This window comes from Eptatretus burgeri, chromosome 16, assembly GCF_056783735.1.
Source record: "Eptatretus burgeri isolate ZD-2024b chromosome 16, Ebu_testis_v1, whole genome shotgun sequence".
NCBI lineage: Eukaryota > Metazoa > Chordata > Myxini > Myxiniformes > Myxinidae > Eptatretus > Eptatretus burgeri.
Window position 1 is genome coordinate 65,971,490 of NC_140976.1, and position 15,636 is coordinate 65,987,125.

A 15,636-nucleotide genomic window follows, 5' to 3' on the forward strand; every position below is an offset into this window, starting at 1 on the left:
ACTTCATCTCCACACAACAACGATATTTAAACCAAGAACCAAGGTCAAACATATTGTTGTGTCAATGCCGGTTGAGACCGACCTGGACGGAAAGCCGAACGGTTCTACTTTGGAGGTGAACATATGATCCTTGGAGATTATAGCATGCGTCGGATGGAGGGCAGCAAAGGCATTTACCAGGACTGAAGCACGAGGGTTTACACTCAAGCCCACAATGAATAGACAAACACAAGCAATCTTGATAAATAGGGATTAATGGACATAAATCTCATGTTTATCATGGAAATAAATCAACACGCTATAATAAAAATATATCAAAGCATTAGGTAATGTAACATGAGGTAATATAAGCTTGAGCTAATTTTCAGACGCCTCCATGCAGGTACAGAAACAGACAAGGGCAAAGATAAAATAAAAGAAAATCCTTCCCTTTATACTGGCACGTAACTTCGTCCAGAGATGATCCTCTTAGGAACTTGAGGATCGAACCACGTCATCCTGAGTGGGAAACTGCACCCAAAATGGCACTAGGCCTCACACACACACACACACACACACACACACACACACACACACACACACACACACACACACACACACACACACACACACACACACACACACACACACACACACACACACACACACACACACACACACTTTGCGACTCAACTGAACAGATAACAGCGAGCATCTTCGTCCAGCATGCAGGCAAATTCAGATTAGCATGAACAACGAGAATCGTTTTACTATATTTCATCGTCTCGTCAAGGAGAAACTAAAAAGGTCCTTGGTGTTCTATTCACAGTCTCCTCCACCAACTATCTTTCTCTCTAATCATGCCTCCTTCTCCCATGTCATACTAACCAATCCCAAGCCTCGGGGTGTGGCCTGCCGGTTGTTATTGTTAAAGCATCGTTCTTTTATTCCCGGTTTTATAAATGCAAAAACATAGGAAAAGGTCACAGGGGGCAATCACATACTGGGAGAAATTAGCCTTAATCCCTACCTAATTAACACAGCACCACCCCCCATGTGGTGACATGAAACAATATTAAGGTGACAGTTTCCCCTACTTCAATTACATCGAGATGTCTCCTGCTCGTCGACAGACCATGCTACCCTATACAATCCTACCATTGCTTTGAAATTCCTCCATCGACCCTACAAACATTACACAGCCCCCCCCCCATCTCCCCCCAGGAACAGTAGCTCCTGCAAGGTTCAATGCAGGCATTACCATTCCAGCCTTACCACTTACCGACTCACACCTAATTAGCCTGTGAAATAAATTAGGAAGGGCTGTGGGATTAAGCCACAGCTGACTTACCTATTCTCCTTTACGTTCTGCACCCCTTAAACACAATTCAAATATTTACAAAACTCTTGTTTCCTCACTCCTAACTCCCTCCTGAGGCAGGTAGAAAATGTCAGAAAGCACACACAATAAATCTCTCGTAACAGACAAAACCTTAACCAAAAACCGTTTTTTAACGTTTGTGTAACCCCCTCCTAAAGACTGTGTTCCCCGGTGGATCCCACAATACCAAGCGTTCCCTGCAGAGCCATCCCAATTTACCTAATCCAAATTGTCATGGGCCCTGTCCTTCTGGTACAGGTTAGTGACATGGTTCGGGTGGACCTTCTCTGACACACTCACACATAAATCCAATCATCAATCATTCATTCCAACCCTCCAAGACCATGGCTTAAATGTTATTACACACATATATGATCCTCAACTAGGCAGTGGTGAAGTACCGCACCACAAAGATAGTGGAGATGCTTCCGGTTGTGGTGCCTGCAGTCCAAAAATAGTCACCCAACTTACGACTTCTTTGCCCCCTCCTTCAACTATTCGAATGCTGACAGCCAAACAGCTCTTTTGCTGTGCACCCCATCGTAGAGGATCTCGGCACCATCCAGGCTCTCTCGGCCTCTCCTGGGTCACCAACGGTCTCCCTACCATTGGTCGCCCAACCAGACCTCTCTTATGATGGGTCCATCCCCATTTCCAGACACTACCAGCTGCCAGGGACAAATTACCTCGGGGGAGGGGGGGCACAGTCACCGCTCCTCCAGAGCTTGATCCATTCTTGTGGACCCACATATCTTCCCCACCCACACAATCCAATGTCATTCCCTCCCTTGCTGTCATTCAATTCTCATATATTGCAATGTGAAAATGGTGATCGTGTTCCTATACTGTCATGGCCTGTATACAAGTTATAATTCACATATACTATCTAAACACAACTCTATTATTGTCACATAACAGACATCAACACAATAAGCCAATTCTGGTTTCCAAACCTATCCCTTTACCGACCATTGAATCACCCTCACCCACTCCCATCCTGATTACCCATGTTCCAATTTATTCGCAAAACTGAACCCTTGGGACAGTAATTATCGAGGCACCTTACCCGAAGTGCAAATCATCGCAGGTTGGTCAGGTCCAAGTGTCATACACCACTACCAGTTTTCTCTTGCACCCTTCTAATCCACCCCTGTGGATTCGTTGCTTTCAATCTCCCTGGATTCCATACTTTTTTTTTCTTCTAAATTTGCATATTATTTCAAAATCTTGCCGACCAACCTGGCTGATATTTGGGTGCAGTTGTCGACTTCAAGCACAACCTCGATGAGGAGATACCAGAGAAACAGGCCAGCCACAGGAACGGCGTCTATAAGGTTTCTTGCAAGAGGCAACACGATTGATGCCTGCATCATCCTACAGAATATGGTAGAACCAGTTCTCCTATTCGGTGTGTTATCAGTTATGAATTTCTGCAACAGCTGGAGTTCTTCTCCACTCTGCTATGATTGTTTGCAAAGCTCCGACTTTTTTCATGCCAACGCCTTTTCAAGCGCTGCCAAATCTTTCTGCAGTTGCTCTCGCTCACTCTCCTCCACCATCATCTGACCCTGGACTGTTACGCTCGTCTGCTCAGCTGCCTACAATGAGAGTTGGAGTGAGTTGAGATGTATTTTGGCCTCGTGCATCTCTTGCTCCAGGTTCTCTGCTCAAATTTCCTGCTCCTCAATATGCTGCCATACTTGGCTATATGCCTGATCAGAGGCCTGCTCCTGTTTTTTTCTGTTGGCATTTATCTTGTTCCCTTTCCTTTTGAATCTCACTCAGAAGCTTTGACACTTCTGCACTCTTCTCCAATAGCTCTGCATGTGTCTTCACCGGCTCTGTATGTTTCTCTTTCATCCCTCATCAGGACGGCATACCAATAAATATCTAACCAATGATGACCACATTCATTGTTTGAATATCAGACACACCTCCTCAGTGTTATGGTGAGCATCACCGCAGATTATGTCTCACATGGTAAGTTATATAAATGATAGCTATAATTATATATTGTCGAGGCTCGTGGAAAAACTAGTTCAGTGAATGCATCAGGACATAACAGGATGTAAAACACGTATGCATGGGGTGGATAAAATGGATGCAAAAGGAAACTCCAAGGAGTGAAAACCAGAAATTTGGAAGGAGAACGTATTTGGGTGGAGTTAACAAGGGTAGAAAAGATCATGGTTTTGGATTGGGGACAATCTCAGATGGTGGTGAACAGCTGGCTTGAAGACCTGGAAGGAAGAATGAGATTGAAGAGGATGTAGAAGTCTATTCCACAGGTGGGAATCAATCAGGAGTATTATAGTTAATGAGGAATTAATCAAGAGTATTAAAAAAGTATGTTCGATATTCCAAAAATATCCAAAGCATTACTTGAGGATGTGATGAGATTTTCTTCCAAGTCCATCAGATCTCATGAAAAACGCATGGGATGTTTGTAAACATGTCTCGGAGAGGAATCAAAATCTGTTCTTTGGGAAGTACGCGAAACAAATGTTTCAATTTTCTTTCTTCCACAACAAAGAAAACAAGAAAACGAGCAAGCAGAGATTGCAAACCCTCACCAAGACTTCTTTTGAGTGGTGTATTTTTTATAGGTTTTCAGGTATATCCAATATGGCTGCCAAACCATGTGAGCTATGACGTCATATGTGCGACTCTTTTGTTCCTCAAGGATAGGTGGTCATATGTGTAAAGTTTCACCTCGATCTTTTCAGCCATTTCAGAGAAGAAGATATCTGAAGGTTTAAAAAAAAACAAAAAAAAAACAATATGGCTGCCAAATCATGTGACTGATGACACCAATACATATATATTTTTCTGTTGACCATTGTATCACGAGATGACCCTCAAAAATATTCATACTGATTGGATGTTGCATTCTACATATGCAATTATGATGTCATAATGAGGGCACCTATGACATCATGAGAAAAATCACACTCATTTTCCATGAGGAGTACTTGCCATGTTCCAAGTTTCAATTTTTTTCCTTGATGCGATTTCAGAGAAACAGAGGTCCAAAGTTTTTCCATTTTCCCAATGTGGCTGCCACACCACGTGACCTATGAACTCATAATTATCATTGAAGCATTCCACACGAGTGGTCACACCAATGTTGAAAATTTCGTCTCAATCCGACAAGCGGTTGCGGAAAAAAACATGAAAGATCTGTGTGGACAAACAGACAAACAAGCCGGTAGGCGGACATGGGTAGTCGACTACCCAATATAACCTGACGCGATGAGCCCGTTCGATGGGGAATGACCTGAGGATTAAGCACAAGAAAATTCATGATTCTAGCTTCAAGGGTGAATGCTGCAGATTGTTTTTTCATTAAAATACCCCCACATTTAGAGGTTTTTTGGCCGTTGATAGGCAACGGAGGGTCCTTAGCGACGGTTCTTTCTCACACATAACTAGGACATACCATGAACCTACCATACCAGTTTCATGTATATCTGACTCATAGTCTCTGAGATATAACGAACTTCGTTTTTTTATTGTTTTCGACCAGGGTTCATTCAAAGTCTATCTTCTCCGACAGTTTTCATAGGATCTGGCTGGAAATTTTTGACAATATGGCTTAATGTAATACCCACAGTCGCTCGTGGCCCGATTTTTGATTTTTGAAAAAATTAATTTTTTATGATTTTTCAAAAATTTCAGTCCCGTTGCTAGGCAACGGTAGTGTCCATAGCAACGGTTCTCATTTGCACACAACTAGGTCATGGTATGAACCTACCAACCAAGTTTCATCGAAATCGCCATTGTATTAACAGAGCACTGGACCGAACAGAGGGACAGACAGACAGACAGACAGACAGACAGACAGACAAACATATCGATGGAAAAAGTGATAATAAGGGTAGAACAAATTTCAAAAAAATTTTTTTTTTGAAAAAAAATATTTTTTCGACGAGATCGACTACCCAACAAACATCGACGGAAAAACTGATAAGGGTAGAACAAATTTCAAAATTAAATATATATATATATTTTTTTCGACTGGATCGACGACTCAATGAAATTGCTCGTTGAGCAAGGAATTGCCGGAATAACTTTGTCATATCTCAATGATCTCTGAAAGCATTCTACATGAGTAGTCACAGCAATGTTGAAAATTACATCTCAATCCGACAAGCAGTTGCGGAAAAAAACACGAAAGATCTGTGCGGACAAACAGACAGACAAACAAATTAAAAATTGCTCCTTGAGCAAGGAATTGCCGGAATAACTTTGTCATATCTCCATGATCTCTGAAAAAACAAAAACCTGGAAATCAATTTGGGTCATATAAGTCGATAGTGCTACTGTTTAATGAGTTATAGCACTTAGTTTGGTCATGATCATAACTTGGAAGTCAATCGGACTTGAAATGGTGTTTTTATCGCAATTTGAAAGTTTTGACCCGACCCCCCTGACATTCGACCCCCGACCGCTAAGAAGGGTGTTGGTGTGACATCCCATTGAGACATATGGTTGGATGCAGAATTGGAAGATGCACATTTTGGATTTGGCTTGAAGTCGATACGACCATTGTAGCGGACGTTATTGAGAAAATAAGAATTTCGGTTTTTCGGTGACCTTGACCTTTGACCTACATTCACCAAAAACGACGTGTCTAAGTTGGACCATGGCCGACGTCTGTACCCAGTTTGGTCATGATCGCTGAAACGTTGTGGCTGCTTCAGGGTAAACAAACACACAAACAGACACACACACACACACACACACACACACACACACACACACACACACACACACACACACACACACACACACACACACACACAATGACACACACAACCGACCAACATAATTCCCGAAATCCGAAGGATTCCGGCAATTAACAAACAAACGGAGGCGATCAACATAGTTGTCAAAAAAAATTTTTTGCCAAGTAATAAATTGACTTTTAGGCGATGTTGACCTTTTGACCTGAAAAAACAACAACAAAGCAATGGGCTTCAGTAACACAATGTGTAAACCTGCTCCAATTTCAAGTGAATCAGATTAAAAATGACGGTTTTATGCAACCTTGACCTTTTGATCTCAAAAAAAAAAAACAATCGCCTCCGACCTTTTAATTGGTGAAGCAATTCCGTGCCCCAATAGGCAAATTCTTTAAACTTCAGGTCAATTGGATGAAAAATGACGATTTCATGAGTCTTCATATTTTCATAACAAAGCTCTTGTGAAAAATTGATGACAAAGCTCACTCAAATGGTAAAACGTAAAGGCCTGGTCAAAGACACACACACACACACACACACACACACACACACACACACACACACACACACACACACACACACACACACACACACACACACACACACACACACACACACACACACACACACACACACACACACACACACACACACACACACACACACACACACCTCCTGCTGCACAGTGGACGGGCTAACTACTTTCAGGAAAACCTAAGGATGAGCGACTCATCCGAACGCAACATTAACAAACTCGTTAATTGTGTTTTCTGGTCATTTCAAATTCATGGGAAATCGGATATTCCAGAATTGGTGTGTGATGTGTTTTTTTCTCTTTAAATTGGTCAATTTTGAAAACTTTAATCGCAGAGGTCGTCGTCTTTCTTGTCTGCTCACGTGATTACAACAGCAGTCCGGTTGTATTCGGGTGATTCTGTACCAATTGACAAGGTTACCTGTTGTTTTGTAAATATTCCATTTCAATGTTTGCGTAAGCACACAAGCAGTAGTTTAGTTATTCATTCAAATTATTCCCTCCCCCCCCCCAAATCTTCCCATGCCTGGTGTTCACTTAATGGTTAGGGTGGTGGGCTTGGGATCCTCGGATGCTGCGTTCAAATCCCATTTGGCTGTTGAATTAATACCAGGTGGGGTTGACTCCATCTATCATCCTTCCGAGGTCGGCAAAACGAGTGACAGCTTGCTGGTATCCTGTGTCGGAGTGGTGACCCATCCAGGATTGTGCCCAATAGCCAAGGAGACTGCTTAAGCAAAACCAACGCTGTGCACAGAGTATGGTCTTAACGGAATGGATGGATCTTCTCACCGTCATGTCCCTCATTAACCAACAAAGTAGAACCAATCATGCTTGTTTTTTCCTGTTTTATTTTTGATCGTCATCACACACAGTCCTCGTGAAGCCCACGACCTAGCATGAACTGATGTAGTGTGTCGCTCTTACTCCGTACTCGAAGTTAATTTCCTGAGACAGGTGCACCTGCTTCCCATCCACATTACTTCTTTCAACACACCCAAACCTGCATGCCTCCTTCCCCTTCATTGCTTTATTTATTAATTTAATTAAATCGAGTATTATAATGAAATAAACATCACTTCTAATTTTGTTCTCAGCTCAGGAGATTGTACTCTGTTTGAGAAGGTATGAAATATCACTCGAGAACCAATTGTAGGATTTCCGATTCGGAAGCATAAAACCACAGCACCTGGTCTATTTTGGGAAAGAGTGGGTGTGGGTGCAAAGGGAAAAGCCACGTATTGTAAAATGTGCCTTCAAATCCTCAAGCCGCATTTTCCAACCGTGTCGCTTCTCTGCGACCCCCGCTCCATCTCTATGCCCACCACTCCCCCTTCATTCTTCAAGTCCTCAACACCTCCCTCCCAAAGCCTCAACCCCACTTTCCCAACTCTGTCCCTTCTCTGACCCCCTCCCCACTTCTCATTTAGCACGTAACCATAGCTCCCCTCCCCCAAGGAAATTTCTGGTTATGCAACTATTTGTCATTATCTTCTCATTTTTTATTTTTTTTTTTGCTTCCGGGAAGTGTGCAATCCAACTACTCTGAGCTTCTACATCACCCGTGTGCGCAACAAAGATACACATAACTCGAAATTGCCTGAATGTAGATATTTATAAACATACACATGCATTGTCCGGACCCGAGAGCTCTTCAATGAGGTTTCATTCATCATTATACGTGCCCGAGTTACAACGTTTACCCCGCTCAGACATAATCGTGCAATTTGCATTGAATGGTGGTAGAGTGGATGAAAAATCACGTGACCGGATTCATCCCGATTGTGCATGCGCAGAGAAAGTGTGATCACATTTTTTTTTTTTTAATTCCATCTGCCTGCCTGGCAGTGAAACAAAATTGAAAATCATTTCACACAGGAAACTTACTCCATAAAGGACACAAACAACAGGCATGAAGAACTAACGTAACGTGGTAAATAAGGTGGCGTGAAGATGCTGCATCAGCAGCGGTACAATTCCAGATTTTATTTTTCTACAACCGTTAAAATATTTATTACCCTCGTTACCCTCGCTGAAGGAGAGGGTAGTGAATTTGGGTCTGTTAACTTCTGGAATCCTTCGGATTTCGGCAATTACGTTGGTCGGTTGTGTGTGTGTGTGTCATTCTGTGTGTCTGTCTGTTTGTGTGTTTGTTTACCCTGCAGCAGCCACACCGTTTCAGCGATCATGACCAAACTGGGTACAGACGTCGGCCATGGTCCGACTTAGACACTTGTCGTTTTTGGTGAATCTAGGTCAAAGGTCAAGGTCAAGGTCACCGAAAAACCGAAATTCTTATTTTCGCAATAACCTCCGCTACAATGGTCGTATCGACTTCAAACCAAATCCAAAATGTGCATCTTCCAATACTGCATCCAACCACATGTCTCATTGGGGTGTCACACCAACACCCTTCTTAGCGGTCGGGGGTCGAATGTCGGGGGGGGGGTCAAAACTTTCAAATTGCGATAAAAACGCCATTTCAAGTCCGATTGACTTCCAAGTTATGATCATGACCAAACTAAGTGCTATAACTCATTAAACTGTAGCACTATCGACTTATAAGAACCAAATTGATTTCCAGGTTTTTGTTTTTTCAGAGATCATGGAGATATGACAAAGTTATTCCGGCAATTCCTTGCTCAACGAGCAATTTTTTGTTTTGTTTGTTTGTCCGCTCAGAACTTTCGTGTTTTTCTCCGCAACCGCTTGTCGGATTGAGACGAATTTTTAACATTGGTGCAAATACTTATGTATAATGTTTTCATGATAATTATGACGTCATAGGACACGTGGTGCGGCAGCCATATTGGAAAAACGGAAAAACTTTGGACCTCTGTATTTCTGAAACTGAACAAAGGAAAAAATTGAAACTTAGCACACGGCAAGTACTCCTCATGGGGAATGAGTGCGATTTTTATGACGTCATAGATGCCTTTGTTACGACGTCTTAATTGCATATGTAGAACGCTAAATCTGATCAGTATGAAAAATTTTGGGGGTCATCTCGGGATAAAATTGTCCACAGAAAAAAACAACATTGATGACGTCGTCGGTCACACGATTCAGCAAGCATATTGTTTTTTTTGTTTTTTAAAAACATCAAAAATCTTCTCTGAAGTGGCTGAACAGATCGAGGCAAAAGTTTACACGTATGACCACCTATCCATGAGGAACAAAACGTTCACACAAATGACGCCAGAAGTCACATGGTTTGGTAGCCATATTGGATTTATCCTAACACCTATTAAAAAAAATCTTTTAAAAAGTCTTTCTCTAGAACTGCTTAATCAATTGACATGAAACTTCACAATTATGATCGAGTGTTGATGTGGAAATATATATATATGTTTTAAATTTCAACTTCATCAGTTGCATGGTCTGGCAGCCAGAATTATTTTTGATGTATTTTTTGAACAAGGCTCACTTGGCTGTGCCTGGATGGGTTTGAGGGTAGAGGACTAGCAACTAAAGTGTAAATCCTATCCAGGTTCCTCCTGATGACTTCATCTTTGCTTTTTGTTTGCTCAGGTTCCTTCTGATGACTCCAATGCAGGACTGGACCTGTTTTGGTGTTCCATTAGATTTGAATTGATTTTAATCCCATTCTGAATTCATTTGAATAATAATAAACGTCATGGATCAGGGTCAGGTGTCCGATCAAAGCGGGGGTTGCCTCAAAATTGGACGTCTTGGAACCCGGTCATCACTGCCAGAAGTTATAAAGTTGCAGTTCTAGTTATGTCTATTATTAATTACATAACACAGCAGTACACAAACACCACACAAAACAAGTCCTGGCGAGGGTCTGCAATCACCGATTGTTCTTTTTCTTGGTGTGTTCAATTTTTGCTGTGGTTATATTATTATTATTACTACAGCAAGACTGTGCGTGGGGGTGGGGGTGGGGGGAGGAGGGGAGGTGGCATGAGGTGTTCTATGAGCTCTTAAGTTAGTTGTAGTACTTTTAGCTGCAAGATTAAATATGAAGTCGCTTTGACAGATTGTTCTCGTCGTTAAATGAAAAGGTTGTACGTACGTTTAATATCAAATTGGAAGATTCATGAAACATTTATATCACGAGGAATAGGTGTCCACAACCATTGTTGACTATGTTGTGGAACGTCTGCTGAGGATCTCATCCCCCCCCCCCCCACCAAGAAACAAAACTTTCAACATCGGAGCACATACCGATGGACAATTTTAAAACAAAGTCACATGATGATTGGATGGAAAATGTGGCCGGTGTTCCAAAACATGTTCCTGCAGACACGGGTTTGTTTGCAAGGTGTTTCACGTATCAGTTATAAACGGACTTGAGCTCGTTTCAGTTCTGTGACATCCTATAAACTCACCCCAAAGGAGACTGTCCTGTTGAAGCACTTGTCATGTGTTTGAACATGCTTTTAGTCCTTCCATCACCTTCTCAAACTTTCTTTACCACTCTCTACACCTTGGTCGGGTAAAAGTACCAATTTTTTTGCTTTTTCGAGACAAGTCCTCATCTTGATGCTCTTGGTTCCTCATTCCCCTCTCTTGCAGAACATTGAAGAACTTCTACAAAACGAATGTCCTGACTGGCACGGCGTGAAGCACTACGTGACTTCTATCTACACGTATTTTGAGACGTGACGTCGATCGCATGGGGGCAGGAAGATCGCCATTGTTACCCCTTCATCATGCATTCACGATGGTTTCCCCTGATGAATCTCCCACTGTTTCCGTCTCCCTCCCTTCTACTGACCAGCAATGCGCATCTGAGACGAGGCTTTATCGTTCAAGTCTGACAGTTGGGTAAACTCTGTGGAACTGGGGCCATTTCCTTGAACTCGCTTTGTTTTTATTTTTTTAAACTCGAAGGGTATCATCATCATCATCAATGTAAAAGTTTTAACAGTGGCTGAAGTTTTTGTTTTGGACAGTGAGTACGATTTCCCACAGAAAGTTCATTCCTGGGAGGAAAGCCCAAGGTTCTAAAACTGACTCGGCCCAAGTTGCTCTTTGTAGAAACCAACTTTACGTTACATTCTCCGACGTGTCACCAACAAGGCATTTGGAGTGCGTACAGAACCTGTTATGACGTCACAATGTGCCAACTACAAGGATTTATTTTATCTTTCTTTTTGATGAAGTTTCTCGGTTTGTAGCTGAACAAGTAGGAATATTGCCCTAACTCTGGGAAAACCCAAATCGATTTGTTCATTGCGGGCAAAAGTGGAGCCTCGAATTTCCAGCTCCACGATGGCTTGTCCAATTATGTTTGGTATACAGATGATATGAGTGTTCTAAATGACTTCGTGATCAACTTAAGGGTAACCACTGAACTTGGTCATCCACATGCTCTGTGATGAGGTCCAAAGTCTCCTGCAGTGGGCAATGGGAATTTTCTCCCTCGTCAGGGAGGGGGTTCATGTCGTTTATTTATGTCATTTGTGGAATTTTACTGTGATGTGGTTTTGGAGCGAAACTGTGGAATAAATATTATTTGTTTTTCTTTTTCTTTTCACTCTTGTGACGACGTTTCTTGCAAACTATAGGGAGGAATGATTCTACATTCAATCTGTATGAATAAACAATGGTTGAGTGAAACATCTCACTGGAGATGCAGAGAGTTTGAATTGTCAGTTATTGGATGTTGAAAAGGAAATCCTGACGCGTCTCCTCCACCGCCTGCCGTGTCTCCAGGCGTTGCTGTGGGTATCCCACTGATAGGCCTGATCCAGATCCGGACCTGAACCAAGATTGAATCGACTTGTTCTCGCCACTTAACCAACTAATCTACAAATTTTTGAAATATCGTTTTTGGCCCCATCTCTCAATGGTGAAGAATCACTAAAAAGAAATTATCGAATCCAGATCAGGATGTTCACCAAAATCGAATTAATTATTCCTTGTCACACATCCGACCTGTCCATGAAGTTTAGTCCGAATCCGTCCACAACGTTTTGAGATATCGAGCTGCATATCATTTTTCGCCCCATCTCTCATTAGTGAAGAATCACTAATTAAAATAAAGGAACCAGATATGAATCTGGATCTTCACCAACATTTAATCATTTCGTCCTCGTCACACAACCAACTGGAACACAAAATTTCAGCCGAATCCATCCACAACGTTTTCAGATATCCTGCTCACAAAGAAACAAAGAGATAAGGCTGAAAATATAACCTCGCTCCACTTTCGGTGGTGGGAGGGGACTATCAGGAAGGAAAAACTGGAATTTGGGAAGGAGGTGGGCTTGTTGAGGTGGGGGGCTTAACAGGAGTGGAAAAGATCATGGTTTTTGATTGGGGATGATCTGAGATGGCGGTGAACAGCCGGCTTGAAGATCTGGAGGGGAGAATGAGATTGAAGAGAATGTGGAAGTTGGTTCTACTGGCTGGGAAAAAAGGAGGAATGAATGAGTGGAGGGGGCCGAACTGGCAGGCCACATGCACCCTGCAGAAACCTGGGGGGGAAGAGAACATGGAAAGGAAGAGAAGAGGGTGCAAGACCACAAGGGAGCGGTAGAATACAAAGACAACTGACGTGGCTTTGAGGGGAAAGTGATTGGCCCATCGACTCAGCATCATCGCAGATTCTAATGATCTTGAAGGACTTAGTTTCTACAGCGTCAACCTGAGCAAGATGTAAAGCAGGTGCGCCAGCCCAGAGGGGAGAGCAGCACTCCATCAAGCTGAGGATGAAGGCCTTGTAGGTGGATAAGAGTTCAATTCGGAAAAGGAAGGACTTTGCATGACAAAGGATGCCCAGTTGGCGACTGGTTTTGGAGCCAACTTGGGTGTGTGGTTTGCCCAAGAGAGATCACGGCTGATGGTGAGACCCAAAGGTTTGAGTGACTGAACTTATTCAAGAGGATTGTTAAGGAAGTAGATTGGAGGGTTCGCCAGACAGCCATTTAATCTATCTATCTCTCTATCTCTCTATCTCTCTCTCTGCCTGTGGCTGCATCATTGGTTGGGATGCGGCTATGCCGCTGATGCAGTGTCCCCCTTACCAGTACACTGGTACTCATTTTGCCGACCTCGGAAGGATGACAGACCGAGTCAACCTCCTGGTGTATATTAATTCAGCGGCCAACGGGGCTTGAACTCAGGACCATCGGATCCCAAGCAGCCACCGTAACCACGAAGCCAACACCAGGCTCATTTAAGAGAGATAGACTCATGTGAAACTGTCAGTCCAACTGAGAACAGAGCAGAAAAACTGGAATCAGAATTGGTAATGGAGAAAAGAAATCAAAGGAGATTACCTGCACACTCATATTTCAATCAGAGAAAGGAACAATTCTGCTTCTTGATTGTCTGATGCCTTTCCTCGAGGCTCGAGCAGTTGTGTTGGCCACATAAATATCACGGGGTGTCCAATCTGAGCCACCTCCGCACATGATCTCCAAATGGATTGGAGTACAAATTCTTGGGTTTTTCAGCTTGTCAACTTGCTGCACAGCTGACCACAACTCGACATTTACAAACATGCTATCTTATGGTTTCAGTGTTTATCGTGTCGTTTAATTTAGTTCTCTGTGGGTGTCGTTTTTCCTTTTTATGCACTAAAAAAAATTCCTCATCTTGTTATTTATATACAACTCAGGCCGAGTCAATACTGTAAATGCCTATAGCGATTGTAAAGTTCGATGAAACTATTTCTGGAATGAATATGAATATAATTTATGTCCATCCGTCCATCAAAATAGACAGAGCAGTCATTCCCGGCTGCTTGGTTCCTCATCAGTGGATATTTGGGTGAAAGGGTGCCAGCCATATCAGTAATTGGGTCTCCACGACATCACGACAAAGGCAAGGTATTGTTGTTCTAGTTTCTTGGATCCCGGAGAGCTCATGGTCTGGGGTTGATCCTGGAGCGAGGAGGGTTGAACGGATCCACACCCGTTCCAGGACTAAGCAAGCATCATTTGATCGAGTCAACACTTGACTTATTTTAAAATTGCGGTCATAATATTTAGACTGTATAATCATCAACGGCATTCACCGCAGCAATAAAACAAAGCACCAGGTACGGTGTTCCCAAAACACCTCCAGACTGACCCATGAACAACATTATCAACAGCACACAAGTAACAATACCGAGGGATCCTCGCACACTTCCCAGTCTCACGTCACAACATCCGCCGTGTCCTGTCGGTCCATTATGGCATCATAATCCAACACCATGAGCGCTGAATCATTGCCACGAGTCCAGCAAGCAGTGGCTTGAGAACAAAACCCACCTGTAGTCAACACCTTTATGGAACTGTGATCTGTTAAAGCATCAAAAGAAGCTCAAAAACACTCTTGAGAAAAAGCACGTGGAAAGCGTCTTTCAATATCTTGCTATGCGTTCCCGACTACAATCTATATTTCCTACGAGCCGCAATTTTTGCTCAATCTCGATATTCCCCAATGCCGAGGGATGTGGGCACATCCGATTGGCGGAGATGGTGTAAAATGGAATAATATTTTGACCAAATACTGCGAAACGAAAGGTTTTTTTTTTTTGGAAGTGACAAGAAGGCAATTTTTTTTGTTCCACGGTATGTTCAAGGGTATGATTCAATTGAAATAAAACAAAGGGTTTTTAAACGCTGCAGGAAAACACAAAAGAAGTTGTGGAAGTTTAGCACATGAATCGTGCAGCGTCTTTTACACCACCTTATTTATCGCATCGCATTAGTTATTCGTGCCGGTTGTTTGTGGCCTTTATGACGTCCCTAAAAACACTAAGTTTCCCGTTTGGAATGGTTTTCCGTTTTGGTTTATTGCTGGAGAGGCAGACAGAGGAAAGCAATTGCCTTACTGCTCGGTGTGCACGCGTGATCGGGATGAGATTCCGGACAATTTGCGAAATTTGGGGCAAAAGTACTGATAAACTGCAGGTTCGTGTTCCAGTTCACAAGGATACACAAGGTAACTCGACGCAGGAGGAGGACATTCGGCCCATTAGGCCTGTGCCACATCAACACCACACCAATTTATATTTTTAAAAAAAGAAAAAT

General features: G+C 42.7%; 2 long non-coding RNA genes across 2 annotated transcripts in view; one reads left to right on the top strand and one right to left on the bottom strand.

Moving 5' to 3' along the window:
* The window catches only part of LOC147011242 (uncharacterized), a 36,700-nt gene extending 24,425 nt beyond the window's left edge, over window positions 1-12,275 (top strand). The window contains exon 5 of the long non-coding RNA XR_015052420.1: window positions 11,183-12,275. This is a non-coding gene — a long non-coding RNA (uncharacterized LOC147011242). The remainder of the gene's footprint in view (window positions 1-11,182) is intronic.
* The window catches only part of LOC147011239 (uncharacterized), a 202,695-nt gene that overhangs the window by 111,182 nt on the left and 75,877 nt on the right, over window positions 1-15,636 (bottom strand). The gene's annotated exons all lie outside the window — the stretch shown is intronic.